Genomic DNA, 6034 nt, shown 5'->3' on the forward strand with positions numbered 1-6034 from the left:
TTATTTTGTTGGTAATCATGTGTATAAAACTTCACAAATGTAGCAACCTTTTGTCTTATTTTATTTTAGTTTGATACAAAGATTTACAAGGATACAGCCTAGTTCGTTTACCGTGTTGGCGGCAAGTGATTCTGCCTTTGCGACCAGTGCAGAGAAAGATCAGCCTGCACGTTCGTGCAGGCTGATCATGGCCTGCACTGTTTGCTATTCACCCAGTAAATTTTCCGTGAACACCCCTTCGAATAATCAATGGTACTGCCCAAATTGAATGACTGACCCGTCCATTTTAGAAATTTAGCAGGGTAATGGTTAATCTTCTAATGTCTTTAAAGTTACCTCAGGTAATCACAGAATATACATGTATACTTTTCAAACATAATAAATAAAATATTGATTTTATTCATCCTCGGGGATGAGTTACTGTCCTTTTATAAATATTTTGATGTTGCAGAAGTTAATGTCGGAAATTATTTAAATTTACAATATTATTAAAGGTATGAGCGAATTACTTTAATAAATACAATTTATTCATTAATTCTTATTTTTCGACGTTTTCTGCGTAAATAGTACTGTAAAACAAAGTCCAGCTCCTACACCGATGAAGAAACGAACAGCGGAGTATATCTGCCACGACTGACTAAAATAACCGACGAAATAAAAAAAAACCCATAGCAATAACCCCTGTGAGCACAGTAGGTTTGCGGCTAGTCGAGTCCGCCATTGGCCGGCAACGACTGATCCTACAAAAACATCTACCATCTGAATCGATGTTATAAACGCCACAATCCACCGTCTGTCACACACAAGGTTCTACTGAAAATGTATCAGAAAAGAGAAACAGTGAGATATATGTGTTAAAAAAGACGAGACTCCGTGCATAAAAAGGGGCGGATTGTGCACCTTTTGTGTAAAGCATTAGTATGTAAATATTGTACGCTTCATTTAAGACTGAAAAGTGGTTTGTGGAAATCCAAGATGGCCGCCAAACTCCAAGATGACTGCCGTAATTCAGTTAACTAAGAAAATGGCAAAACAAGTGTGTGTATCCTTTAAAAGACTTTGGAATAATATATACTACGCTTCGAATAAGTTTGCAATTTATTTTGAAAAATTGATTTTGGCCGCCAAAATCCAAGATGGCCTCCAAAATAATCTGTTATTTGAAAATGGCGAAATAATTGATAGCATCACGTAAAATGATGTTACTTGGAACAATCATATATAAAATATATACACTGATATGATCAAGACAATCATATTGAGACAAAAATCATTATGGTCATTATATTCCAAGATGGGCAGCACTATGAATCTAATTATAGATTCACTACTGACACTTGATTGTCTTTTCTAAAGTATACAAGCCATTTTATATATATTGTCCGGACTGAAAATACACATTATCTTATCCTATGTTACTTGTATTCCTTGATACTAAACAGTGCATAAAAGCTGGTTTCTTTTATTTACATGCAAAAATTATGAAAGAAAGTTGCCCCTCCCCCGCCCCCTCATGTTTAAATGCAGCCATAAGTTAGAACCGTACCTAAAATGTCAAAGGACAAAGCTCAGAAATTGATTTCAAAACCATTAAAATTAGCAAAATATTATTTAACCAACTTATTTTATGTGAAAGTTCTGTTCATTTTAATAAATGTTTTGTCAATATGAGTAAATGCTTGTGATTATAAAGAATTGTGGAACAGTTGGTTCAGATAGGTATATATCAGGTACCTGTAACGTCAATAATGCATAGTGTTAGTCAACTTAGTGTACATTGCATAAAGTAAAAGGGAAAACTGTTTTTATATTGATATCGATTGTTTTCAAAGCTCAGGCGAAAAGTAAAGAAAGAACTTTGCAACACAGACACAGATGTATATTTGAGATAATTTACTAACAATAAAAGTTCCAGTACAGATGTGTATAAAAGGTCTATAAAAGTTGTGAACTACACAATTTTAATAATAATCAGTTAATTTGCACAATAAAATACAGTATGTAAATGTATGAATTTGAAAGAACTGTCAAGTACTGAATTTGTGCTATTGTTAATTTATTGTTCTGTGTATAAGAATCCTTAATTTGCGCTACTTATATATCCATTAATTTGTAAACAACCTACCCACCTGCTGCTATGTATTGTTATATTACTATACCATAGCCTAGAAATGTTTACATTTTCTTTCAGCATAAAACAGTGGTAATAATATGGCTAGTTTTCGTCGTGGATTCAGTGTTGTTATATTTTGTGGTTTTTAAGGATCATAGAAAACGATCAATATCTATAGAATTTCGCTAAAGCCAATGCCAGGTTGTACTATCCATTACCTCTTATGAACAGACTCAGTCAAACCGAGTGTGCTATTAGTTTGCTTGGTTGTATTCTATGCGTCCAAAAGATCTTACAGATTTTATTACTACGGCATATAGTCTTACAATATGACATTTACAATAGGAAAAATTAACATCTATATAATGCTGCCCTTCTACTAATGGATAAGCATGTCAGATGTAAGGTCACTAGATAAGTAGGGTATTAAAATAAGGCTTTGTCCTATATGCCCAGAAACTGCCAAACATCCAATGCAATGTACTGCAAACCTGAATCACAGTAATGCAGACTTTAGAGAGGAGTTTTGCCACTCGATGCACATTATCAAGGCTGCTGCCCATCGCCACATCCTCCACTAGACTCCAGGTACGGCATACGAACAGCCTCTATATGCAATCGCCAAACAGATAAAGCGGAATAGGCAAATGGCATATGATGAGAATAGGATTTTTGTTCACACTGAGCGGATTGTATATAAAGATGGAAGCTTATTTGTGACCTGTTAAACAATAGTAGATGGATTGCACACTATACGTTCGGACTCTGAATCAGTAGACACCATGGTTTTTTTTACATTTGACCTCACCCAACTGTTCAATAAGGTTACCCGTTGACATCTGAGACGTGTTCATCCTTTCAGAAAAGAATCCTGACATATTTTGTAAATTTTTTACATTCTGCCAAGTTAACGCGGTCAAAAACAATTCTAGAACTACTGTCAACACTTGAGAATCTGTCTACGAGTGTCACATCATCTGAAGCAGCCATATTTAATGCAGTGTTATTGCATGGGACTGCAATTTTAAACAGACTGGAAACGGGTCCCACTAAAGCGCTCATCGAGTATTCACCATAGGTACTTTGAACCATACATGTAAATGTTCTTCAAAGAATTCTCAACAGGTGTGACATCGTATGAGAAATCTACCTGTAGGATATTCTCAAAGCTAGTTGTGATCAGACCCCATTCTTCTGTTGTGAAAAATGGAGCAAAAACCAGCATGAATTTACGATTTCCCAGGGTAATGTAATATTGCAATTATATAAGTAGTTTAGAGGTTTGTTGTCCTTTCGTATGGCAGAACATGTGCAACAGAATTATTGTGTCAATACTGCCATAATGGAGCTGTTAACACATTAAGGGACAGCATATTTGTCTACATTGACAGCCTTACTGCAATACACCAAGAGAGGGGTACTAAGCACAGTTGTTGTCCGTAAATGTTTCCTTAATTGCTAGAATGAAACATGTTTAAACTAAAAGGACCGGTTAAATCTAGGATCAATCAATGACCAACAACATATACCAACATAAGCAATCAGGGCTGTATATGGATAATTAATCCAATGACCTGTTGAAGCTAATTATACGAGCTTCCGAAGTAAATCCATTCCTTCTGATTGTTTTGCGGTCATCTTAAATTTCTTGGATGGTCATATTCACGGATTTAATTACCCAATGTAAATTTTAAATCTTTTATGAGCATATTTTACAATTCTATTTACCATCATGCAACGTTTCACAATATTCATACAATATGCCCAACTGACGCAAGATTTTCAAGGAAAATTATTTTATGGTGGCCATCTTGGCCATATTAAATTTATTTATCCAATGTCAGTTTCATAATTGTTTGAGGAGCGTATTATACAAATATATACACTACCAGGCAACGTTTCAAAATTTTCACAGTATGACCAAGTGACACACAATTTTCATGGAAATATATTTTGTGGCAGTCATCTTGAATTTTGTTGGCCATATTGAATTTGTTTATCCGCTGTTAGTGTAAAATTGTTTGCGGAATGCACTTTACAAATATATGTTCTACATGTACCATGCAACGTTTCATAATTTTCGCACAATTCGTCCATTTGAAGAGTGATGTAATGTAATGGCTAGGTTTTGTATTTGTATTTAATTTCGGGAATTTCTTTCAGAAGTTTAAGATTTTAAAAATTATAGAAGAAAAACTGTACATTTCATTAATTAACAAAGTATGACAAAACTTGTCAAATCTTCAATAGCTTGAGGGTGTGAATTATCTAAGTTTAATTACTAAGTTGACGGAAGTAGAAAAATGTGTCTGCAAAGTTTTCATGTATAATCCTATATAAACTCAATATACACTGTGATCGAGGAGGGAACAGCCCAGGTGACGGGCTAGGGACATGGTCCCGCTTTCATGAGCTGAAACTCAATTATCATTGTTAAAAGCTAGGCTGAAGTACATTTATAATTAAGAAATTGTGTTCATAGAGTTGTAAACAGAACTGTTTTCAAACTGGACACTGATTATATCTTTGAAATTCGACTGATCATTTATAAGAAACTGTGCATTGCTCTTCGCAGGAAATAAAAATGTTAGAGTCTTTCGTAGAACTGTCATAATGGTGTTGTGTTTTTAAGACAAACTTCAGGTGTAGCGGCCAGGCCACTACGTTACAGCGATTTTCATAGAAAATGATTTTATGGCGGCCATCTTGGATTAGGCCGCCATATTGGACCTTTTTCTGTTTACATATAGAGCTTATATGTAGCTTAATATTACTTTCTGCTACATTTAAAAAAATGTTCTCGCCATGTATACAATGCTAGAGCATTTTTTACAAAAATGTTAATTATGGCGGCCATCTTGAATTTTGGCGGCCATTTTGAATATCTACAATCTGCTTCCCAGTCAAAAATGAAGGGCAATACATCCATCATCTACAATCATGCCAAGTTTCATACTTTTCACAGGAAGCGCACAATTATTTCACAAATTTCTTGAACTATGAGGGAAAAAAGGACAACACCCCCTCATGCCAGAATAACTTCATGCCATATAGCGGTATATATATATGAATGTGTACATTATGAAATAATACATACAAAATAATAGACAGACAGGAAAGAGAAAATAAACATACAAGAGAATATAGCTGGGCACTTCCACGGAACAACTAATGTAGGGAAAACACTTCCGGGGAGTTTATACCGTTCAATAGTACACCAAACCGCAACCTTAGCCCCCCACACCAAGAAGTTAACTGTTTGTATAAAGTTATCGCTTTTCCTGAATGAAAACGAAATATAGTACGTAAGATCATGTACCTTGACTATTTATCTAACATAATCACAATGCAGTAACAAGAAACTCATTGATACAATGTCTTTTGAATAGCCTGATAAACGTCACTCTTAAATCATCGTCAATATTAATTTTTGAAATTATATGAATTTAAAACTTCAATGTATAACTGATTACGAATGGCAACTGTAGATTCCAGCACACCAGACAAAACTCCAGTGCACACAATTAATGAAACCACAATAGCTATGCATAGAAAGTCAATATATAGATATATTAACACAGAGAAAGTGCTCGTCAGAAATGTCGAAAACATGGATTATGTAACCTTGAAGTAGACAAAAAATACTAAATCAAAAAAATAATACCGACCCATGCTTGTTTTTACATTTTTTAAAGAAAAAAGTTCATCCCACCCACAAAAATAATTCTTACCCACCCACCTAAAATTATGAACATTTTGTTTTGCTTTCTTAAAGAACAAACTACACAATGTTATAAACAGTTTCAGGTGCACAACTTCACATGCTGAATAATATTCCTGTAAGGTTTCCTGACTCTAGGTCAAATACTTTTTGAGATACGCGCAACACAACCTTTCAGGCCCTTTCCTTTAGACATATTT

This window comes from Mercenaria mercenaria, chromosome 1, assembly GCF_021730395.1.
Source record: "Mercenaria mercenaria strain notata chromosome 1, MADL_Memer_1, whole genome shotgun sequence".
NCBI classification, from domain to species: Eukaryota; Metazoa; Mollusca; class Bivalvia; order Venerida; family Veneridae; genus Mercenaria; species Mercenaria mercenaria.